Source organism: Lissotriton helveticus, chromosome 6 (assembly GCF_964261635.1).
Source record: "Lissotriton helveticus chromosome 6, aLisHel1.1, whole genome shotgun sequence".
In the NCBI taxonomy this organism is placed as follows: domain Eukaryota; kingdom Metazoa; phylum Chordata; class Amphibia; order Caudata; family Salamandridae; genus Lissotriton; species Lissotriton helveticus.
The window spans coordinates 1,622,985,723-1,623,012,020 of record NC_136067.1 but is presented as its reverse complement, the minus strand read 5'-3'; positions in this window follow the sequence as shown (position 1 = coordinate 1,623,012,020).

Genomic DNA, 26,298 nt, shown 5'->3' with positions numbered 1-26,298 from the left:
TGAGCCCTTAAGGACAAACAGGACCGACTTTGACCAATTGATATTGTATCCCGAAACCCGCCCGAAAATTTCAAAAATATTAAGGAGCACAATAATGGAGCGTCTGGGGAGAGTCAAATGCAAAAGGATATCATCCGCATATAGTGATATGCGGTCTTCCCATGTTGCTGTCCAGCTGAGGCCCCTAACCATGGGGTCTCATCGGATCCAAGCAGCCAACGGCTCCAAAACCAGCGCAAAGAGCAAGGGCGACAGCGGGCACCCCTGGCGTGTGCCACGACTCAGTGAAAAATTCCTGTAAATGTGCCCGTTGGCCACCACGTGCGCCAACGGCTTAGTATAGAGAAGCTTCACCCACGCACAGAACCGATGCCCAAAGCCAAGGTGCCGGAGGACCGCGAAAAGATACGGCCATTCCACCATATCAAACGCCATCCGAGCGTCCAATGACAAAACAAATGCAGGTTCTGGGGGACTCGGTATTTGCGCCATCACTGCGTGTATCCGACGCAAATTAAGAGCGGTACTTCTGTTGGGCATGACCCCAGATTGATCCGGGTGTATTAGCGTCTCAAGATGAGGAGTAAGTCGATTTGCAATCATTTTAGCCAGAATCTTGGCCTCCGCGTTGAGTAGGGATATCGGACAATATGACGTACATTCGTCCGGCGGTTTGCCCGGTTTCGGTATTGTAATTATAGTAGCTATTCTTTGATCAAGTGGCAGCTCTCTCCTATTCAGACTGTCCTGGAACATTGCTTGGAGATATGGAACAGTGAGATCAGAGACGCGTTTATAGAATTCAATAGGGATCCCATTAGGTCCCATGGCCTTACCTGATTGTAGTGAATTGACTGCCACCAGCACTTCGTCCTTTGTGAAATCGGCTTCCAGAAGCAATGCTTCCTCATCCGATAAGGCAGTCATTTTTATGTCTTTAATGTAAGTCTGGGCCTCCTCCGTTGTTATGTGCGAGGTAGATGTGTAGACCTTTTCGTAGTAGTGAGCTAAAGTGTCTGTAATGTCTGACGGAGACGTGACTATTTCGTCTGATGAGGTACGGAGTTGCGCAATCGTCCTTTGTGCCCTTTCTTTCTTATCTAGCCATGCCAGCAGTCTGCCAGTCTTATCACCCTGTTCATAAATAGTGTGCCTAGTAGTTTGAAGTCGTAACTTGACTTCCATCTTTTGTAGTTCAGTTAGCTCACATTGTTTGAGGCGTAGATTTTGTGCTGTCTCTACAGTGGGGTCAGTCTCATGCAGCTTCTGAAGCTCCATTAGATCCGCCTCAAGAGCCTCTAGGTCGCCCTTCTGTGCCCTGAAATGGAAGAAATTGCTTGCCCTCGCAGCATCGTCTTGAAGGCCTCCCACAGTACGCTGGGGGACTGCACTGAACCTGAATTGTCCTGAAATTATTGCTTTGTGACCGTAACAACCTCTTTCCTAATCGCGGGGATCTGTAAATAACCCGGTGAAATGGGAAAAAATTGCTTACGCACTTTTATGTGAGAGGTATAGGTTAGACTAACCGGCGAGTGATCTAAGATACCCCTTGGCCGTATCTCCGTGCCAGTCAGATAGGGGAGACTGTCCGCGGAGACAAAGAAATAGTCAATGCGTGAAAGACTACCATGTACCCCCGACTGAAAAGTATAGCCACGTTCGCCGGGGTGTTTGTATCTCCATCCATCAGTAAGCCCCAATGCATTCAGGAACCCATTCATACGTGTGTTACCCGCCCCTACCGTTCTGCTTGGGTGGCGGTCAATTTCTCCATTCACTACCGAATTGAAGTCCCCCCCCCCACAATGAGTTCACCTTCTGGTAAATCCAATAAAAATGCGCTAAGAGCCGGAAAGGTCACGGAGTGGAGGGCAGGAGGAGCGTATACTGAGACAATATTGAACCGTCTTCCCTCCCATTGACACGCGATGGCAGCAAATCTCCCAAGGGTTTCCGTCCAAACCTGATGCACAATTAGGGGGAATCGTTTCCATACTAAGATACCGACCCCTCTGGAACCCGTGGAAAATTCTGAATGCGCTACCATTTGGTATCCCCATCGGTCTAGTGGCTAACAGGTCGGTCCCACCAGGTGCGTTTCTTGAAGTAATGCTATCGCCGGTGCAGCGCGTCTTATATATTGCAATACCAATCCCCGTTTAATCCTATCTCCTAGCCCATGTACATTCCAAGTAATTACAGTCAGAGGGGACACCGGGGTCATGGAGGGGGCGCCAACAGAGTCATCAGTGAACATCAATTCCGGGTTCTCCACCACCAGTACCGCAATTTTCTAAACCATTCTCACCATCACACATCTCGCCAATCTTAGCCAGCAATCGCAGCCCCAAACTGAAACTCAAAACAAAACTCAAAAACCCCCTACATTCCCGCCCCACAATACTCAAAACTACTAAACACCTTACCCGCAACTCCCGAAGGACCCCCCCCCCCCCACTCCCACTCACCTCCCTCCCTGCTCCCCTGCCTGTGGATGTAGAACGACTCACCCCCTGAAATGGCAGAGTGCCTTTACCCCCCCCCCCCCCAACCAAGCTTAATCGCAAAGGGGAACCGGGTCCCCCATCCATTGGCATTTTAAACTGTCAACAGTAAATCACAGCCCAAAAAACTGGGAGACGCCCTTGTAAAGCATCATAACATGTCTAGACATTCAATAAATCAAACACATTACACCCCGTTAGTACCCCAAAGCTAACCCCGCCTAGGGATCTTGTATAAGCAAATTCCTCTACTTCCTCCCCCTCCCACTCTACTTGCGTAATGCCAGACTGACATGTCCTGCAATCAATTGGGGAGCCGTTTCACTCTTGTTCGTCTAGGCCATTCGGTTCTGTTGCAGCTCCCTCCGCCATCATGTCGGGGTCACCACAGTTCCGTCGTCCCCCTCTGTCGCGACGATTCCCCCTCCGGTCCTCAACAGTAGTCCAGCCCTCCAGCCATTCCCAGGCCGCTACTGGTGAATCGAAGAACCAGGGTTTGCCATCCCGCTCCACTCTCAGCTTGGCCGGAAAGAGCATTGCATACTTCATGTCTCTACTCCGCAACTCCCGCTTGACTGCTTGGAAACTCCTCCTTTGCGCCTGGACTCTGGCCGTGAAGTCGGGGAAAAATGACACCTCGTAGTTATCAATTTTTAGTGGCGGGCCAGATCTGGAGCATTGCAAAATACTATCCCTATCTCTGAAATTAAAGACCCTGGCGATGATCGGGCGCGGTCGGGCCCCAGGCTTGGGCTGGCCGCCTGGCACCCTGTGTGCCCGCTCTATGGAAAAGTAGCTAGATAGCGCCTTGGGCTTTAGGTATTTAGTGACTAGGTCCTCGACATAGAGGTCAGCCGCGGGCTCCACCGTTTTCTCCAGAACGCCCAAAATCCGGATGTTGTTCCGGCGGGCCCTCCCTTCATAATCGTTCAGCTGTTGCGCCATTCTGACCTGCCGCTTCTCCATTTCCTCCATTTGACGTTGAAGCTCCGAAGTGTCATCTCGAAGTGCCGTCGTCGCTATCTTGAGTTCCTGTACTTTCTCGTTCATCTGTTTGAAGCCCGCTCGGAGCAGGGACACTTCTACTGTGACTGAGTCCACGGAGGTGCGCATTCCACCGATAGCCGCCAAGACGTCGTGAAGCGTCGGTTCCTGCTCGACTGGCCGGGTCTCCTCCGGCGTACCCTTGTCCGACCTTGGGGAGTTGCCTTTGTCTCCACCCTTGGTCCACGCAAATTTCGACAGCTGCTTCTGGGCATTGCTTCTAGAGCCCCTTCCCCCTTACGCCATTCTCTAGGCCGCCGTGTGTCAACGCACTGTCCCATAAAATATAGACGCAATGTATAAACCACTGCTCTCCAGTACTCCGCAGTAATGGAAGGGATCTTCACGGGTGGAGGGGTACCATCAGGGCAGTACCAAGTCTCGCCGGGCCTCTTATCAAGTCCCACAATTAATTCAACGCAGGCGGCAATCCACCGCGTGGTCCACAAAGTCCGGCCGCTCCCTCTCTGCCCCAAGCCGAGGAACGCCGCTAAGGTCCTGAGCGGACAGAGGAGGAGCAAAACAGCGCGCCCCACAATCAACTGCTGCACACTGGGGGGGGAAACCAATCCGGAGAGGCCCTTCCCAGGGGCCCCTCAAAGTGGTGCCGAGCCCCACAGGCGTCGGCCCAGTCAAACTCTCCGGCAGCCAGGCAATAAAAACAGGGGGGCCAAACCCAGCCTCCGCAGCGCCACTCCGCAGGGTTCCCCTACTCACTCTGCGTGCCCAGTCCCAGAGCTCACCGTTACCAAATCCGGGAAGTGTTCAGGGGGGTGTGGGGGGGGGGCCCGGGCCACATCCTCGTCACCATCGGAGCCTCTTCACCTCCCCGGCAGCAAGGGCAACAAGTCGAGTCAGTCTATAACAGTGGGGGGGGCCTCCTCTCACTGTTGCCTTCACAGCGGGGGCATCGATGAAGTCACGGTGCTCCCGCCGCACTCACTTTGCACTCGGGGGCGGGGGCCGCCCACCGCCAGCAGGCCCAGAAGCCGGGGCCTGGAGTTTAAAGGCGCCCCAGTTCAGGGCACCGTGCCCAATCTCACGTCGACGGGGGGAGGGTAGGGGGGGTCGCCTCCGCCGATCGCGGCACTTCTTCCACCGCCGCCGCTCTTTACTGGCCACCGCTGTCACCCTCCCAAGAGCGCCGCAGAACTGTAGCGTGACGGCGGGTCCGCTCGCACCCTCAGCCCGCACTTCAGACCAGCGCCGCCATCTCCGAATCGCCATCTCGGGAGCCGCCGCCTCACAGCTCCGCCGCCACAAGAGCAGGATCAGCTGCTGTCGGATCGCGCTGAAGCGGGGGGTACTCGGGCAGCTTCCTTTCCACTAATTGCGTCTATTCCTCCAAACTTGAGGGCTGTGGCATGGCTTTAGTGCCTTGGGTAGGGGAGAGCTCGGTCATTGTTGCCAGATCATTACTCTCGGCTGCTAGCCACGCCTCTCATTTTTTTTTTAAACAGACTTTGAGTTCTAAACATACATTTAATAAGGCACATCAATATTTTAAATTGGGTACATTCAAGTGTATTCTTCAATGAACTTCAGGTACATATCCAAGGTGGTCTGGAATGCCGTGCCTGTGGGCTAGGGTCCCTACCCCCGCTACCCACTTAATAAAAATTACAATTTACATCACATTCAGTCCTTCAGGGTCTCTGCTATTATCTAGGTTAGGAGCCATGCCGCTAAATTCAAAGGGGAAAGATGGAGTAGTTTCTGTCCTGTAACTCCAGTTCTGTAGTAGGGGTATCTCTGTTATAGTCATAATCTAGTGAATAGTCCCGCCCATGTGCGCGGACCCCGGAGCAATCAAAAATAATCTCTTAAGTTGTCCAAACCTGCAGAACTGCACAGACACTTAAGAGAGAATTTAAAGACAGATAATGCAGCCTATATCCACAGGCTACACTGTCCAGTACTTCGACTAGAAATTCCACCAAAAGTCCACAACCAGCACAGCCTGTCCAGGGTTTTCTTACAGAGAAAACCTTGCCTGTAACAGCAAAACCCTCTGGAATGATAGAGAGGAAGAAGTGGACAGACAAGCCCCATAGGCTGCCATTATGTGGCTCAAAACAGGATACTGTGCCTTTAAGAGAACTTTCCAGAAGCCTCACAGTATCCCAGAATGCACTGCAGGTCCCTTCCACCTTCAGTTCTTTTTGAAGGCGTAACACGCCAGACCTGTAGTATTTCTTACATGAATATGTCTCTCCACCGGGGAGGAGGGCGGGTGCTTATGACTATAACAGAGATACCCCTACTACAGAACTGGAGTTACAGGACAGAAACTACTCCTTCTGTAGTAGGGGATCTCTGTGTATAGTCATAATCTAGTGAATAGAATGGCAAGCCCATCCCCACACCAAAGCGGCGGTGGAGAAAAGAGAAATAACACCACTACTGTGCGAACAGATTTCGCAGCGAAGCCTGCCCAACCTGAGCATCTGCCCTGGCAACAGTGTCCAGACAGTAATGCTTAACAAAGGTATGGACCGAATTCCAAGTGGCTGCCCTGCAGATATCTGCAAGCGGAACACTACGGAGCAAAGCAGCCGTGGCAGCTTTGCCCCTGGTGGAATGAGCCTTAGGTTTACCCCCTAAGGTCTTATCAGCCTTTTGGTAACACAATTGTATACAGGACACAATCCACCTCGAGATGGACTGTTTAGAGGTAGCAAGACCGGTCCTGACTGATCCATAATTGATAAACAATTATTCTGACCTACGAATATCCTTGGTTTTATTCAGATAAAATTTCAACACCCTCCTAACATCCAGGGAACGCAGAGACCGTTCCGCTGGAGATGAAGGATCCTGAAAACTCGTAGGCAAAGTTATAGTCTGGTTAACATGGAAGTCCGATATAACCTTCAGAAGAACTTTTAGGGTGAGTACGCAGAACAACCTTAGCAGCATGAAATACAGTATAAGGTACCTGGCCACACAACGCCTGAATTTCCCTCACCCTGCGGGCCGATGTAATGGCCACGAGGAACGCCGCCTTCCAGGACAGGTGCTGCAATGAAGCCTTATGAATAGGTTCAAAAAGCCCATTCATCCATCAGGACAGCACCACGTTCAATTCCCATGAAGGCGAAGGAAGCCGGACAGCAGGGAACACTGTCTTCGAGCCTTCCAAAAAACACTTTGATCACAGGGACCTGAAAGAAGGAAGTCTGTGAAGGCCATGTCCTGTAGGCCGTCAGCGCAGCAAGATGAACCTCAATGCAATGGACATTAAGGCCAGATTGCGCCAGGTGTAGAAGATACGGAAGGATGACATCTTCCTTCTACGTCCGTAGGTCATAGTCCTTGAAGTTGCACCAGATGCAAAAACCTCTTCCACTTGTAAGCATAAGAAGCCCTAGTGGAAGGTCGCCTAGCCTCCTTCAGTATGTCCATACAAACTTCTGGTAGATTCAAATGGACATAACGCACTACTCAGGAGCCATGCCGCCAAACTCAAAGACGAGAGGTTGGGGTGCAACATCTGCCCCCCCGAACTTCGTGAGAAGATCCGGCCTGCACGGCAGCCGTATGTGAGGAAGGAGAGACCGGTGAAGCAGGTCCGTGAACCACCACTGGCTGGGCCATTTCAGGGCAATCAGGATCATCCGCGCCCTGGAGTGGGACAGTTTGATGAGTACCACCGGAATCAGGGGAATGGGCGGAAAAGCGTACAGACAGCTGTTCGACCAGTTAATCCATAACGCATACCCCAGCGTCCCCTGCTGGTAGTACCCGGAGGCGAAGTCTCAGCATTTGCTGCTTTCGGAGGTGGAGAACAGATCTACGTCTGGAGTCCCCCACCATGCGAAGACTTCTCCTAGTACTTCGTCGTTTATGACCCATTAGTGGTCTTCCTGAATCAGTCTGCTCAGTGCGACTGTCCGAACCTTCTGCACACCTAGCAGATGGGTAACCATGATCGTCAGTCCTCCGGCTAGAAGCCAGTGCCAGATCGCCTGCGCCTCCTGCGACAGAGTGCGCAATCTCGAACCCCCCTACTTGGTGAGGCAATACATCGTGGGCGTATTGTCCGTCTGTACAAGCAGAGATTTGGTCTGGAAGGACGTAAGAAACGCATTCAGTGCCAAGTGAACAGTTCTGAGTTCCAGGAAATTGATGTGATACGTGGACTCCAACGGGGACCACGTTCCTTGTATCCCTAAGTCTCCGGAATGTGCCCCCCCAGCCGTGGCGAGACGCATCCGTCACGATAGTGTGTGCGGGAATGTCCTTGTGAAAAGGAACCCCTCTGAGGAGATTCTCCGCCGAACACCACCACTTCAGAGACTGAAGCTCATGCAGAGACAGTCGTAACCTGTCGTCCCAAGATCCATTCCTCTGATCCCACTGATCCTCCAAGCACTCCTGCAGCGGTCTCATGTGCAGCCGTGTGTGTGGCGTGAGGAAGATACCAGAGGCCATCGACCCCAGTAGAGAAGACACCGTCCCCACTGTTGTAGATGAGCGGTCATAAGAGCCTAAGCCTTCCGAAGGAGCGATAATCATCTCTCCTCCGAAGGAGACACGCTTGCTGACAGCGTATCGATGGAGGCTCCCAAGTACTGTATGCACTGGACCGAAATCGGGACAGCCTTGGACATGTCGATGTGCAACCCCAGCTTGTTCAAAAGAACGCACGTCTTCTGGAAGCGTGCTAGAGCTTCCGAGAAAGAGGAGGCCTTGATCAACCAATCGTCCAGGTCCGGGTAGACAAACACCTCGTTTATCCTCAGGTGTGCAGCTACCACCGTCATGCACTTCGAGAATGTTCTGGGCACAGAGGGCAGCCCGACAGGCAGTACTGTGTACTGATAATGATTGGTGCCGACTCGGAATCGCCGGAAGTACGCAACCTGTCGACCTATGACAGAGCCAATCTCCCTGTTGCAGCTGAGGAGAAAACCTGATGCAACGATAGCATGCGAAATTCCTCTCTATGCGAATCCACTTGTTTGCTTGTCGCAAATCCAGAATGGACCTGAACTCCTTCTCGTCCTTCTTGCGAACCAGAGAGAACCGGGAGTACAGACCTCTTCCCCTTGAGACAGAGGCACATCTCCTATCGCCCTTTTCCTGAACAGGATATCGGCCTCCGCCTGTAGCTCGCGCAGCTGAAACTGCGAGCTGACCGGAGGAATAGCTGGAGAAGGGTTGACGAACCGAAGACTGACTTAGACCCGGCTGGCCTTTGTTCACCGAGGAGCATCAAGCTCTCCCGCGTATGCGCAAAATATACTTGTGAAGTATTAAAGGCGGTCCGGGGCCACAGACAAACCCTGGGAGGAAAAACGCCGCTAGAAAGGGAAGGAGGCCTCAAGCCGGTCTCCACGCCCCAAACCTACAGCCTTCCAAAAGTCTTGAGTCAGACTTATGCGGGCCACTCACTACCCCCATGGCAGCCCAAGGGTTGCCCAAAGAACGGGAGAGTAGAAGCACCCTGCTGAGTCGCAGGCTGCAGAGACGTCCGACGAAAACAAGTATGGCAACGTAGGACAAACCCACAATACTTGGGGGTCGGCAGGAGAGAAAACTCCGCTCCGACACCAATGCTTAGAACTGAAACCATCAGGTCTCTTGTAAGGCTTCAATCCACAATAAGATCCCTATACCTGGGACGATTAATGCATTTAACTGACATGAGTACATATCACTCAGGTTGTATTTTTCGAACATACCAGAGTGGACCCCCTACTATATATCGCAGTGGGGTATGAATTCTCTAATGTCTTATTGTCCCCATAATCTATTGTTCCAATCTAAAAAAGTGTCTAGGTCCTCAACTCAAACAATATCCAAAAAATGTCCAAAAAATGCCTGCCTTCTTCTCTGGCAGTACATATACCCACACTCAACCACATGTGCACAAAACTAAGAAAAAATGTGTGGTGGAATGGAAGGCACCTCACGGGCGAACAACCCTCGGGGATGTTGGCTGATGTTACCAACTCAATGCCCCTTTCTCATCATCGGTTGCCATTCCAATTCCAAAAGAAAACAAATTTGTTACAACACATAAAATGAAATGCGTGTGAAAGGTGCTACACAAAGAGTTTTACACCAATAACTCATAAATGTGACCAGAAGGACAGAGTGACATAAAATCAGCAGACACACCCACTCAATTACTTTATTCTTTGTATTAGTGTGAACTGATGAATTAAAAAGAGGTTGGTAGCTTAATCTCGCCTACCAGTACCTGATACCGACATGTTTCACTGCCCCAATAATTTCGGCAGATTCATCAGGGTATTCAACACTCGGTCACTGCACCAATTTTAGAACATCCTTTTTGGACACTGTTCAGTTGAGACACAAATAAAAACCCAGAGACAAACCCTGTAGTCAATCTGAATAGTTAGGTTTCCACAAGCGAGTAATGGTTACAAGTATAATTACCCCAGGCCAGCATTGACATCTCATACCGGCTGACCCAATCACACTCCGATTCATTTAAAGTCGATTGATATATCAATCTGTGGAGAGTAAAAAATGTATAGAGAACTTTTTGAATAAGAATTCAAATTAGTGCGGAAATGCTCATTTGTATCATTTGATATACACTCGTTTAGGAGCAGGGGGCAAGGAGCAACAAACACCGGATATTATCCCCCGGTAAAGCAAAGCTTCCCGGACGTATGCAGTAATAGCCTTTACTCACAAACCCAAATGCGTAGTATCATCAGAGTTTTATTTACAATTCGTAGGGCGCGGGACTCCAGAGAGAAGATCCCATCGCCTACCTACTCAATTTCTTAGACCGTCACTCGTAGCCACGTCACTGAATGTGACTGCCTACCCAACGCCCCTACTCCATGCGTCTATCTACACCTCCACTCCTCACCGTACATCGCGGTACCCGGACCATACATCATCCCAGGAACGCCGAGCATTCACTGGCGTCTGTATTTAAACCCTATTTTCCTTACACCGTTGCCGGCAATGTCCGGTCACATGTTGTATCGCGCATGCTCAGAGGGGTATATTCCTAGATGAAAAGGGAGCGCCATCTTGGAATGGTGCCGAGGCACAGATACATTACTTGACAATCAGTTCCAAGCTTTCACCCTAGAGCCGCCTTCCTACCACTGGGAACCAACCCGCATAGTTATTTAATGTATGATGTAATCAAGTATGCTATATAATTACAACTGGTTTGTTTGCCAATGAATACACGTGATAACAAGACAAGCATAAATGATATATTCATGGCGCCATCTCAAAGTGGAGTCACTAACCCAGAACTGAGGTCGGTAGTGCAGCCCTGGCGGAGCTTTTGTGTATGATGTAAATAATTACAAAAGGTCTGTTTGCCAATGAATTCGCACGATAACACGACAAGCCTAAGTACTATATTCACAGCGCCATCTCAAAATGGAGTCAATGACCCAGAAACGAGAACGGGAGTGCAACCCTGGCGGCCCTATATTTACAACCAGTCATACCTATAACAATAGTACTGGGGCAATACCCAACCCATGTGTGTGATTACGATGTTATAATTCAAAACTCTGTAGTCATGGGTAGACATTCAAAATAGAGCCAATCTTCACACATCAGAGCCTATGGGTACAACACTCTCTTGGATGGAGTTTGATAATTATATAACGTGGTAAATACCATGCAGGTGCATTCAAGACAGAAGACCACCAACGAAACACGGGAGTAACTCCGCAGCCCTTTAAATCCCTGGCCGGGCAGCAAGGAGCACCCCCATAAACTGGGTGGGGAAGAAAAGATACTATCCTCACTCCTCCCTGTAGCTGTATAACCCTTACAGATCTACTTCACTCGATTCCACTCAATAATTTCGTTTAGGCCAACGCTGTCGCTACGCTCTCTGTATATCCATCTTGCTTCCTTACTCAGCAACGCTGTTTCCATATTCTGTGGATTTCCTTTTATTACCTCTAGCACAGTCCATGTGAAATCATGTTTCTCTTTGTGGCAGTGTTGTACCAACTTGGTAGTCAGTTTACCCGCCCTGATCGTGCTAAGGTGTTCCTGGATGCGCACTTTGATTTTTCTCGTGGTTAAACCAATGTATTGGAGGCCACAGCAACATAGCAGTCTATATATCACATTCGTGGTGTTACAATTGCTAAAGTGGTTGAAAAACCACACCTTTCCTGTACTCAAGGTTACACTATTGCTCTTCTTAGTCAGGGGGCAGACCGAGCATGTCCCACAAGGATAGTGTCCCTTAGGCAAAGTAGTCAGATCTTTCTTTTGTGGCACCGGGGTGCGGGTGTGAACTAGTTTGTCTTTTAGGTTTCCTGCCCTTTTAAAAGCAAATCTGGGTGGTGGCATACGAAAGTCTTTCGTGGAGAGCAAATCCCAGTGTTTTCTAATAGACTGTCTAATTTTCGTTGCCATGGGGTCAAATGTCATAACCACCGGCAGACAGTCTCTTCTCTCCTTATTCGTATGTTCTAGTAGGGCACTCCGAGGTGTGTTTAGTGCCCTTTTTCTAGCGTTCTTAACTACTTTGCTGGGATAGCTGCGCTGCTCAAGTTTTTTTGTCAGGTCCTCTGATTGCTCCAGAAACCCACCCGTACTGGAGCAATTCCTCCTGTATCTAAGGAATTGGCCCACTGGAAGGTTATCGCTGAGGGCTCTAGGGTGGTACGAATTGTACATCAGGAGTGAGTTCCTGTCAGTGAGCTTTTGGTGCACCCTGGTATTCAGTCCACCATCCGAGCCAGACTCAATTTCCAGGTCCAGGTAAATAGCACTGGTGCGGCTATAGGTCCACGTAAATTTCAGGCTCTCGTCTTGCGAGTTGAGCCATGTCAGAAACTCCCCATGAGATTCTTTAGTGCCCGCCCAGATGCAGAGCACATCGTCTATATATCTCTTCCAGAGGCAAATGTGCCGCTGGAAGGGGTTGGTATCAGGATAGACGATGTGCTCCTCAAATCTACCCACATAAATGCATGCCAAGCTGGGGGCCATCGTGGCCCCCATAGATGTTCCAGAGGTTTGAAGGTAGATTTGGTCCTTGTATCCAAAGTAATTCCTTGTTAGTGCGAGCTCAACGCATTCCATAACGAATGATTGGGGAACATCATAGGGCCACTCGAGGTCCCCCAGTGCGCGCGCTGCTGCCACCAACGTTGCGTCCTGGGGGATGCTCGTGTACAAGGACTCAATATCGATGGTAACAAGGAACTGGGTACTTGAATCATATGGGGTCTTTTCCAGGATGTTCAACACGTCGGTTGTGTCCTTAATGAAGGACTGTTGATTCACCACCGACTCCCGAAGGAAGTAATCCGCATATTGTGAAAGGGGCTCCAACACTGATTGTATCCCCGACACAATGGGTCTGCCGGGCGGAGGGCGGGTAGGTTTGTGAATCTTCGGTAAGATATAAAAAGCCGGAGTCCTGGGGGTGTTATTCACTAGGAACTCCGCTTCTTTCACCGTTCGTCCCCGACTGCGGGTCACTCTGGGTGAGAATGTCTGCCATTGGGGTGTGGAATTGCCTCTCCCTCGGCCTCGCCCTGTGGCACCCCTCCCCCTGTTGTGGTTGGTTCTCTGACCCTGCTCTAAAAAATGACGAGAGAGGATTGGGAGGCAGTGAGAGGCCTAGAAAAAAACCTCTCGTTGACAATTAAGTCAGCGGATAAAGGGGGTGCGGTAGTGGTGCTCAACACTCAGGATTATGAGACAGAGGTGCTTCGCTTGTTGAATGTCCGCACTAACTACAAACCCCTTAGAAAAGATCCGGTGGATGAACTGCTCCAAACCATACGAGAAATGGTCAACAAAGCCAAAATTAACAAATGGATCTCGGTGAAAGAAGCGGAGTTCCTAGTGAATAACACCCCCAGGACTCCGGCTTTTTATATCTTACCGAAGATTCACAAACCTACCCGCCCTCCGCCCGGCAGACCCATTGTGTCGGGGATACAATCAGTGTTGGAGCCCCTTTCACAATATGCGGATTACTTCTTTCGGGAGTCGGTGGTGAATCAACAGTCCTTCATTAAGGACACAACCGACGTGTTGAACATCCTGGAAAAGACCCCATATGATTCAAGTACCCAGTTCCTTGTTACCATCGATATTGAGTCCTTGTACACGAGCATCCCCCAGGACGCAACGTTGGTGGCAGCAGCGCGCGCACTGGGGGACCTCGAGTGGCCCTATGATGTTCCCCAATCATTCGTTATGGAATGCGTTGAGCTCGCACTAACAAGGAATTACTTTGGATACAAGGACCAAATCTACCTTCAAACCTCTGGAACATCTATGGGGGCCACGATGGCCCCCAGCTTGGCATGCATTTATGTGGGTAGATTTGAGGAGCACATCGTCTATCCTGATACCAACCCCTTCCAGCGGCACATTTGCCTCTGGAAGAGATATATAGACGATGTGCTCTGCATCTGGGCAGGCACTGAAGAATCTCTAGGGGAGTTTCTGACATGGCTCAACTCGCAAGACGAGAGCCTGAAATTTACGTGGACCTATAGCCGCACCAGTGCTATTTACCTGGACCTGGAAATTGAGTCTGGCTCGGATGGTGGACTGAATACCAGGGTGCACCAAAAGCTCACTGACAGGAACTCACTCCTGATGTACAATTCGTACCACCCTAGAGCCCTCCGCGATAACCTTCCAGTGGGCCAATTCCTTAAATACAGGAGGAATTGCTCCAGTACGGGTGGGTTTCTGGAGCAATCAGAGGACCTGACAAAAAAACTTGAGCAGCGCAGCTATCCCAGCAAAGTAGTTAAGAACGCTAGAAAAAGGGCACTAAACACACCTCGGAGTGCCCTACTGGAACATACGAATAAGGAGAGAAGAGACTGTCTGCCGGTGGTTATGACATTTGACCCCATGGCAACGAAAATGAGACAGTCTATTAGAAAACACTGGGATTTGCTCTCCACGAAAGACTTTCGTATGCCACCACCCAGATTTGCTTTTAAAAGGGCAGGAAACCTAAAAGACAAACTAGTTCACACCCGCACCCCGGTGCCACAAAAGAAAGATCTGACTACTTTGCCTAAGGGACACTATCCTTGTGGGACATGCTCGGTCTGCCCCCTGACTAAGAAGAGCAATAGTGTAACCTTGAGTACAGGAAAGGTGTGGTTTTTCAACCACTTTAGCAATTGTAACACCACGAATGTGATATATAGACTGCTATGTTGCTGTGGCCTCCAATACATTGGTTTAACCACGAGAAAAATCAAAGTGCGCATCCAGGAACACCTTAGCACGATCAGGGCGGGTAAACTGACTACCAAGTTGGTACAACACTGCCACAAAGAGAAACATGATTTCACATGGACTGTGCTAGAGGTAATAAAAGGAAATCCACAGAATATGGAAACAGCGTTGCTGAGTAAGGAAGCAAGATGGATATACAGAGAGCGTAGCGACAGCGTTGGCCTAAACGAAATTATTGAGTGGAATCGAGTGAAGTAGATCTGTAAGGGTTATACAGCTACAGGGAGGAGTGAGGATAGTATCTTTTCTTCCCCACCCAGTTTATGGGGGTGCTCCTTGCTGCCCGGCCAGGGATTTAAAGGGCTGCGGAGTTACTCCCGTGTTTCGTTGGTGGTCTTCTGTCTTGAATGCACCTGCATGGTATTTACCACGTTATATAATTATCAAACTCCATCCAAGAGAGTGTTGTACCCATAGGCTCTGATGTGTGAAGATTGGCTCTATTTTGAATGTCTACCCATGACTACAGAGTTTTGAATTATAACATCGTAATCACACACATGGGTTGGGTATTGCCCCAGTACTATTGTTATAGGTATGACTGGTTGTAAATATAGGGCCGCCAGGGTTGCACTCCCGTTCTCGTTTCTGGGTCATTGACTCCATTTTGAGATGGCGCTGTGAATATAGTACTTAGGCTTGTCGTGTTATCGTGCGAATTCATTGGCAAACAGACCTTTTGTAATTATTTACATCATACACAAAAGCTCCGCCAGGGCTGCACTACCGACCTCAGTTCTGGGTTAGTGACTCCACTTTGAGATGGCGCCATGAATATATCATTTATGCTTGTCTTGTTATCACGTGTATTCATTGGCAAACAAACCAGTTGTAATTATATAGCATACTTGATTACATCATACATTAAATAACTATGCGGGTTGGTTCCCAGTGGTAGGAAGGCGGCTCTAGGGTGAAAGCTTGGAACTGATTGTCAAGTAACGTATCTGTGCCTCGGCACCATTCCAAGATGGCGCTCCCTTTTCATCTAGGAATATACCCCTCTGAGCATGCGCGATACAACATGTGACCGGACATTGCCGGCAACGGTGTAAGGAAAATAGGGTTTAAATACAGACGCCAGTGAATGCTCGGCGTTCCTGGGATGATGTATGGTCCGGGTACCGCGATGTACGGTGAGGAGTGGGGGTGTAGATAGACGCATGGAGTAGGGGCGTTGGGTAGGCAGTCACATTCAGTGACGTGGCTACGAGTGACGGTCTAAGAAATTGAGTAGGTAGGCGATGGGATCTTCTCTCTGGAGTCCCGCGCCCTACGAATTGTAAATAAAACTCTGATGATACTACGCATTTGGGTTTGTGAGTAAAGGCTATTACTGCATACGTCCGGGAAGCTTTGCTTTACCGGGGGATAATATCCGGTGTTTGTTGCTCCTTGCCCCCTGCTCCTAAACGAGTGTATATCAAATGATACAAATGAGCATTTCCGCACTAATTTGAATTCTTATTCAAAAAGTTCTCTATACATTTTTTACTCTCCACAGATTGATATATCAATCGACTTTAAATGAATCGGAGTGTGATTCGGTCAGCCGGTATGAGATGTCAATGCTGGCCTGGGGTAATTATACTTGTAACCATTACTCGCTTGTGGAAACCTAACTATTCAGATTGACTACAGGGTTTGTCTCTGGGTTTTTATTTGTGTCTCAACTCAACAGTGTCCAAAAAGGATGTTCTAAAATTGGTGCAGTGACCGAGTGTTGAATACCCTGATGAATCTGCCGAAATTATTGGGGCAGTGAAACATGTCGGTATCAGGTACTGGTAGGCGAGATTAAGCTACCAACCTCTTTTTAATTCATCAGTTCACACTAATACGAAGAATAAAGTAATTGAGTGGGTGTGTCTGCTGATTTTATGTCACTCTGTCCTTCTGGTCACATTTATGAGTTATTGTTGTAAAACTCTTTGTGTAGCACCTTTCACACGCATTTCATTTTATGTGTTGTAACAAATTTGTTTTCTTTTGGAATTGGAATGGCAACCGATGATGAGAAAGGGGCATTGAGTAGGTAACATCAGCCAACATCCCCGAGGGTTGTTCGCCCGTGAGGTGCCTTCCATTCCACCACACATTTTTTCTTAGTTTTGTGCACATGTGGTTGAGTGTGGGTATATGTACTGCCAGAGAAGAAGGCAGGCATTTTTTGGACATTTTTTGGATATTGTTTGAGTTGAGGACCTAGACACTTTTTTAGATTGGAACAATAGATTATGGGGACAATAAGACATTAGAGAATTCATACCCCACTGCGATATATAGTAGGGGGTCCACTCTGGTATGTTCGAAAAATACAACCTGAGCGATATGTACTCATGTCAGTTAAATGCATTAATCGTCCCAGGTATAGGGATCTTATTGTGGATTGATTGCTTAGAGTGGAGGGCGATCCCTTGTATACTTTTCCATTCCCTCTTGGCTCCTTTGTGTTTTTGCTCTTGTAAGGCTTCCCTTCTGTCTCTTGGCAGGGGAACCATAAATCGGTGAAGAAAACCCCCCCACACAGGGATCCTACCACAACCGCCCAGCAACAGCGGGCCACAGCATGACGTCTACGTGCCGCCACCCCTGCGACCAAGTCAGAAGTACATTTGAAGCCAGAACCTCCTGGCAGGTGGTAGCGGACCAAAGCTAAGTACCGCCAACCAGTTAAGAGTCGGAGAGGGACTCCCCGTACTCGAGGAAGACGCATCCCCGGCATCAAGGCACGGGGATTCGCGGATTGAGGGGCCAAAGGCCCCTGCCTAGCCGATGAGTAGGCATGCGAATACTCAAAACTAAGCAAAAAAGGACCAACGTCCCTCGCTTACACGTGGTGAGTAGCCACAGACTCCCCATCAGAAGGGTTCCTTGATGCCGGTCAACTGCTCGGCGTCGTGAGTGGACGGTGCCGGGAACACAAAGTCCCCTCCTACGAAGAGGGGCTCAACACGGAGCGAGGCCTGGAACAAGACCCAGGCCGCAAGCACCGGTAAGTGGTCCGCGGCTGCAACCCATGACGACGACTTCACTACGACGTCACCATCACTAAGACAGTGACTGTCTCTACGATAACCAACACTCCGACGTCAAAATGTCACCACGGTGGCAAACACCGAGACGCCTAGACATCCATAACCGTGACGTCTGGACCCAACGGAAGATAGCGGAGTCCAAGCGACCAATGCCCCAAAAGGAGCATCACTGCTCCCTGACGTCGAGCATCACTGCTCCCTGACGTCGAGCATCACTGCTCCATGACGTCGAGCATCCCTGCTCCATGACGTTGAGCATCCCTGCTCCATGACGTCGAGCATCACTGCTCCATGACGTCGAGCATCACTGCTCCATGACGTCGAGCATCACTGCTCCATGACGTCGAGCATCACTGCTCCATGACGTCGAGCATCACTGCCCCATCGACGTCGAGGCACCCCATCGATGTCGAGGCACCCCATCGACGTCGAGGCACTCCATCGACGTCGAGGAACCCCATCGACGTCGAGGCACTCCATCGACGTCGAGGCACTCCATCGACGTCGAGGCACCCCATCGACGTCGAGGCACCCCATCGACGTCGAGGCACTCCATCGACGTCGAGGCACTCCATCGACGTCGAGGCACTCCATCGACATCGAGGCACTCCATCGACATCGAGGCATCGAGGCATCTCCACGACGCCGAGGCATCTCCATGACGCTACACGTCCCTCAGACGTGCCTTTACCGGGGAGAACCCCAGGGGTTACACAGCATGGGACTCGGTAGAGGACCCACCCTCTCCTTACCCAGAGGCTGTAGATGCCTTCAAACTCCTCTGTTCTAAACCTGGGAGCCAAAGCTTCCCAGAAAAGAAGTCACAGAGAAGACAGGTGTCAAAAGACACAGGCAAACACAGAATACAAACCTGTGAGCTTCAGCTTTGGCCTTTAGTACAGCTGCAGACAAAGCACTTGTCAGACTAGAAGTAGTATAAGACAAGAATACTGCAGAAATTCTGCCAAAAAAACACAGCAGAATGTAGATAAAGGCCAAAGACGTCGAGTGAAGCTGTAAAAATTCAAATTTATCACAAAAATAATATAGAAAAAGCTCAAAGAAGAAGAGCTAATGCTCCAGGGTCCTGCTAGCATGAGCCGGAAAAAAGAACTGAAGGTGGAAGGGACCTGCAGTGCATTCTGGGATACTGTGAGGCTTCTGGAAAGTTCTCTTAAAGGCACAGTATCCTGTTTTGAGCTACATAATGGCAGCCTATGGGGCTTGTCTGTCCACTTCTTCCTCTCTATCATTCCAGAGGGTTTTGCTGTTACAGGCAAGGTTTTCTCTGCAAGAAAACCCTGGACAGGCTGTGCTGTTTGTGGACTTTTGGTGGAATTTCTAGTCGAAGTACTGGACAGTGTAGCCTGTGGATATAGGCTGCATTATCTGTCTTTAAATTCTCTCTTAAGTGTCTGTGCAGTTCTGCATGTTTGGACAACTTAAGAGATTATTTTTGATTGCTCCAGGGTCCGCGCACATGGGCGGGACTATTCACTAGATTATGACTATACACAGAGATCCCCTACTACAGAATGGGGTGCACCATCTGGCCTCCGAACTTGGTTAACAGGTCTGGGTGGCATGGTAACTTGAGATGTGGTGCTGTGACCGGTAAAGAAGGTCCATAAACCACCACTGACGTGGCAACACTCTCAGGATCAGTCTTGCTCTCGAGTAGGACAGCTTGAGGACTGCCGGGATCAGAGGTATTGGTGGAAAGGCATAAAGAAATTTGCCTGACCAGTCTATCCACAGGGCATTCCCCGGATTCACCGGTTGGAAGTACCCCGAAGGTGAACTCTTGCAATTTTTTGTTTCCTGCAGTGGCAAAAAGATCGAGTTTAATAGCCCCATTGCCAGCAGATGTCTTGCATGACGTCGTCGTTAAGGACCATTTTGTGATTTTACTCCAGAACACTGCTGAGTGCGTTTGTTTGCACATTTTGACCACCTGGGAGGTGGGGTTGCTGTGATCCGCAGGTTTTTGGCTATGAGCCATTTACAAATTGCCTGGGCTTTGCATGACAAAGGTCTGGACCTCGTCCTCCCCCCTTGTTTAGGTAATACATAGTGGTCGTCTTGTCCGTTTGAACAAGCAGGGAGTTGATCTTCAAAGATGGGTGAAATGCTTTCAGAGCCAGATGGACTGCTTAGAGCTCGAGGAGATTGATATCTCCTTTGGAGACCATGTGCCTTGAATTTGGAGATGATCCATGTGGGCTCCCTGGGCCATTAATAACTCATCCGTTTTATTGTTTGAGAGGAAGTCTATTGGTGGAAAGGCATCTCTTGAAGAAGATTGGTCGACGAGCACCACCATGCCAAAGATTGCTTTACATGAGAGGAAAGAATGATCTGGTCTTCCCCGTTGCCTGTCGCTTGATCCCACTTGTCTTCGAGACATTCCTGAATGGGACGCATTTGGAAGTGTGCATTTGGAGTGAAGAAAATACATGAGATCATTGAGCTGAGAAGGGAGGACACTGGCCTCCCTGTGCGACATGATGCTTTTATTGGAGAGCAACATTTCTGACGTACTGATGAAAATTCACCACCCCCTCCCCCGGGCCACTTTTGCAGGTTGTGTGTCATTGGTGACCCCAAGCATTGCGGAGTCTGAACCCATGCGGAGATCGACTTTGTGTGGTTGTTGTGAAGACCCAACCATTGAAGGACATAGCATGTCGAGTTGAAGTGTTGTTGGGCTTACTGAGAAACAGACGCCTTGATTAATCAATCATCTACATAGGGATGGAAGAAAATGTGTTGCCTCCTGAGATGGGCAGCAACTACTGCAATGCACTTCGAGAAGGTTCTGGGAGCTGACCGGAGGCTGAAAGGAAGAACCTGGTATTGGTAATGGTCTTGCCCCACTACAGACCTCAGGAACTTGCAATGTTTCTGGGCGAGACACACATGGAAATGTGCATCCTGAAGGTCTATGGAGCAAACTCAAACCCCCTGGTTTAGTTGGGGATAGATTTGATGTAATGCCAGCATCCAAAACTTCTCACCAAATCCATTTGTTGGTTATTTTTAGATAGAGAAGGGGGTCTGAATTCGTCCTCGTCTTTTTTCATCACCAGAAAGTAGCTGGCGTAGATGCCTGAGCCCCATTGTTTGTGGGAAACAACCTCAAACACATGCTTCTGTAGTAAGATGTTGACTTCCCCTTGAAGCGTATACAGATGATGGTTGGATTGTTTTGTTTGAATGGTCTCAGGCGGTTTGTGGAATCTGAGAGAATACCCATTTTGAACAATATTTAGAACACAGCCATCTTTTGTGATGTTCTGCCACTCTGCTAGAAAATAAGTGATGCCTCCCCCTACCATAGTGGGTAATGGAAGATGGGGAAGTGAAGATTCAGGGTGTGGCCCCAGGGGTGGGTTTACCCCCTTGGGCGGACTGCTGGGAAGAGGGTTCTCCGGATGGACATCACTGATGATATGGCTGCTACTGTTGTGGCTGTTGATGACTGATACCAATATGGGGTTTGAACTCTCTGAGGGCAATACATACGTTGGTAAGGCCTGTAGGCAGCCATTGATCTTTAGGTCTTTCCAGGCTGACAGCTTTAAGGGTCTCTATTTCAGGTTTCATTCGAGCCTTCTTGTCATCAGTGTGACTGCCAAAGAGGGTGGGAATCTGAAAAAGGGATAATTAAAATCATTAGCTGTGACTCTGGTTTCAACGAACTGAGACAGAGCCAGGAATGCGGTCTTCAGGCAATGCCATGGCAATTCTCATATGCCGCAAAGAGTAGTCCACTGCTGTGATGATTATTTGATTAGAAACCATAAGACCTTCATTCACAATGTCTAGGAAATCTTCTCATTTATTCCTAGGAAGATCATCTGCAAATTGTTGGATAGAGGGTGCTCTATCTTATCTACCCAGGTGTGCCATTGTACTGGCTGCTTTCATAGAAGTGGAGGTCGCATTACTAACTGTGGTGCCCACTGAGTTCAGTTTTTTGCTCTCCTTATCAGGAGGGACTGATGAAACTGGTGTTGTAGAATGCTCTTTCTTGACTGCTAAAATGACCACAGAACCAGGAGGTGGATCAAATCAGAGAAAAATAGAATCCGGCTCAGGTCGTCTATATTATTTCTGTAGCCTCGAATGTGCTGGTTTACTTGAGCCCAGCATCAGAAACGTTCCATTGCTGGCTCCAAAAGACCGGCATCAAATGGAAGCAGAGGTCTTGAGGCGGCCTACAGGTGTAGAGTTTCGAAGATAACAGATGTGGTTGATGTGGGTACCAGCATCTGTATGTTAAGCTTTGCAGCCCCTCAAACCAGAACTTCTTGAAAAGTGGTAATATCCTCCACCGAGAGATGCAAGGTGGTAGAGGATCAGAGTATTGTCCAGTAGACGAGGATGTTGAGTGCCTAGATCAATGTCTGGGTGATGTCCGAGTTCTGGACCGTGATCTATGACTGCGATGGCGAGAGCGCCTAGATGAATGTCTCGAATGAAATCCGTGATGACATGACCTATCATGCATTCTGGAGCACAATGTAGGCCTTGGTGGTGCTACAGGAGACACTGGCACTGCAAGAGGAGGTGGAGGAGGCGGCCGAGTTGGAGGCTGAGATGGCAGAGGCGAAAGAGGTGGAGGAGATGGAGAATGTGAGCACTATCGTGGAGGAAGGAGATTAGGCCTGAGTACTCTGAAGCTGGTGCGAAATAGATTCTCATTCTCCTCTGGAGTCCTCGACATCGAGATGGATTTTGACATTAACCAGTGTTGACAACTAGACGTCAACCTCCTCGACTGTGATCTCCTTCGACATCAAACTGCTCCTCAGAGAAGACGCCTCTCTCCGCCTTGATGTTGATCTTGCAGAATGTATCGACAGGACATGTCTACCTTGACTTGATGTCGATCTGCATCTCTTCCTCACCAGCAATCCAGTCCTGGACAACTAGCAAGTCTGTGCTATACCTGGTTTTGACGTCGAATCCCTTGATGTCGACAAGGAAACAGATTTTCTGGCTGGCATTCTTTTTAGACCTGCCTCAGAGGCAGATGCAAGAGCCCTGGAGGAGGACTGACCCTCTCCTCACTTCCTGCAGTGTTGGCACTGCTCAGAAACAGGTGAAGATGGAAGGCTGAGAATGCAGACATTGTGAGTGCCTGCTTTATCCCTCTTCCTACCACAGGCAGGACACTTATCAAACAGAGGAGGCATAATTCTGAAGAAAATGCCTCACATTTCTGTCAGAAAGGGCTGAAAAACAATGAAAGGATGATGAAAGACATCAAATGAAGCAAAGCAAACAAAATTTCACTACTGAATTTTGAAGAAAAAAAGCCTAAAAGGCTGAGCTCAGTTGTCCTTGATCCTGTCACCAGGTGCCGGAAAAAGAACTGAGGCAACTGCTATCTGCTAGGAATGGTGGGATACTGGTGATCTCTGAGCCCTTAAAGGAGTAGACACTGTTTTAAAGCTCACATAATGGCAGCCTATGGGGCCACACTCTCCTTCTATCCTACATCTTCTACTTTTACAAAAAAGGGCTTATGAAAGAGATTTAAGCTGTTTATGAAATTTTCACTTGAAAATTATTCATACTCTGGTATTTTAACCCTTTTGTAAATGCAAGCTGAAGAACTTCTCCAATGTAGCCAGTTTTCTAGGCTGCACAGTCTGGTCTTTACTAAGTGTTTCTGCAGGCCTTTCTGAAGAAAGGGAAACATCTACACTTAAGAAGATATTCTATGAACAATTGTTCCAGGATCCCCGTACGTGGACAGAACTATTCAAATGCTTATGACCCTCAATGGAGAATTCCTACAAGAGAATATGTTACAAAACTGATTGTCCCACCAACGCCTTTTTGTGTGTTTCTATGTCTATCCAATAGTGTCTCATGAATGTGTACTCTAAATGGTCTTGTGGCCAGCTTGCAGATGTCCTGTAGTGGACTTATCCATAAATGCTAGTGTATCCCTCTTATTCTTGGTTGAATGGCCATAGTGTTTATCTCCCATTAGATAGCATTGCTCTGTACTATCCATCTGGCAATGGTATTTTGGGTCATTTCTGTGCCCAGTGCCTGTAGGCTAATTTCTCGACCCCGAACTGGTGGCCATCAGGTCTGGGCATCCTCCCTAAACCCATGAGGAAGGCAAAAAATCTGGGTATAATGGTGGACGACAGACTGAACTTTGAGGACCAGATAAACGCCACGCCATCGGCCACCTTTCCTTCCCTTAAACTGCTAAAAAAGGTCAAACCTATCCTGCCAGAAGACAGTTTACAAACGGTCGTCTCATCCATTATCTTATCCCAGCTGGACTAATGCAAAGGCCTCTACTTAAATATCCCAGAGCGGCATCTAAATAGATTGCAGATCATGCAAATTGCGGCAGCAAGACTGGAGACAGGCACCCCCAAAAGACTACACTGGCTGCCCATTAGGAAATGGGTGCAATTTAAGTGTCTTTGTATTGTCTTTAAGGCACTACATGGTCAGGGTCCTGATTTCTTGATTCACTAGTTTCAATGGTACACTCCCAAAAGAACCTTAGGAACGACCCACTCACGAAGAAAGCCGGGGGGGGAGGGATTTGGTTGTAAAGTTTCATTACAGGTGGGGCCAAAGCATGGAATGCCCTCCCCTGGAGTTTGAGAAACTCCACTAACCTCCTTGCTTTCAGGAAACAACTCAAAACCTGGCTTTTTAATTTATAATTCTCTCCAGCTACACTTTCCGTGCTACCCTGTTCTCAGTAGAGTTGATCTACCAGCACCAGGACACCTCCGGGTAACCATGCGCTCTACAAATATAATTAGCATAACATAGGAGTGTCTCATAAAAGACTGCATTGCCTTTCTGATGTTATGGGCTTTTTACTGTTACTCTGCTTCTGGAAGAATGCTGCTAGGCTTATGGCCTGGATGACATGGAATGGTGAAACTACCTGTGGCAGGAATTTAGGATGGGTTTACATGGCACCCTCGACTTTGCTTATGTATGGTTCCTATCCTGTGAGTGCCTGCAACTCTTTTACTGGCTGTAGAGATGGAATGCTGTTTTGATGGTAAGATATCTTAAAGAAAACTCGTGTGGTGGCTCAAAGGGTGACGTCCTAAGCCCTGGCAGCAACAAATGTCTATTGTAGTCACATGATGTGAAGAAAAAGTTACTTACCTTCTGTAACTATCTTCTTGTGGTGGATACTCTCTACTTACAAATTCCTTATTGTAGTATTTTTCAGAAGCCAGACTGGATCGAGAAACCTGTAAGATAGCTCTCCTGCACCAGTATCACTAGAACAATATATGACCCTGACATAAGTTCAGTTGCACTTCAAGGCAGAGTTGAGGACCTTACATCATTTGTGGTATCAGTGCACTGCATAATCTAGATTGGCATCTTTACAGAGACCGATGACCGTCCTTCTGAATGGGGAAAAAGGTGGGATTGGTGAGGAATCTGGAGGAAGATGGATTATCCACCAGAAAGATAGTTACTAAAGGTAAGAAACCTTTTCTTCTGATGGATACTTCTACCTGCAGATTCCTCACCTTTTGAATAGATTCCCAAGGAGTACCCTCTCCAAGAGGCAGGTGTGAAGAAATGTCGAACCAAAACATCTTGGCGTGCAGAATATGCAAAATGGCCATCCCGTTTCTCCTTTGAGTCCGAACAATATTCCTTTTCAAAATTGTGAGGGAAAGTCCATGTCTCTGCTTGGCACATCTCAGCAACTGGAATGCCCCAGGCAAAAGCGGAGGTAGAAGATTTCACCTTAGTGAAATGAGTGCACAGTGCCTCAGGTGGCTCCTTCACAACGGCATAGCATATCATTTTGATCCGCAAAATTATCCAGCAGGACAAGGTCCTTTTCTGGACTGCCTTGCTCTTCCTGTTGCCACTGGATCTTACAAAAAAACTGGGCATCTGACCTTCAGTTTTTAGTGTAGTCGATGTAAAAGCTGACAGCTTGTTTTGGGTCCTAGCCATGCTAGCTCTCCTTCTCCTTGGAGGATGGCACAGAGGGTGGAAGAAAGGGAGCATAATTGACTGCTCCAGGAGAAAGGGGGTTATCACATTTGGAAAGAAGCTCCCCTTTAGCCTAAGGACCAACTTGTTCAGAAAGAAGCATGTAAACAGTGGGCTTATGCCTTTGCCTGCAATTTACTGAGACTTTGTTTTGAGGTAATTACAACCAGAACAATTGTTTTAAACTATAACAAGTGCAGCTGGCCACTGTGAAGGGGGTCAAATTGAACACCCACCCAAACAATTAGACTACATTCATTGGGGCATAACAAATGGAGTGGCTGGGTACAGATTTACAATCCCCTTCAGAAATCTATCCACTACTGATGACTTGAAGAGGGATGCCTGGGAGGCATAGGACAGCACCCACCACACACCCCTGTTAGAGTATTGAAAGCACAAACCGAAGTAGCTCAGAAAGGTTGCCTAAGACT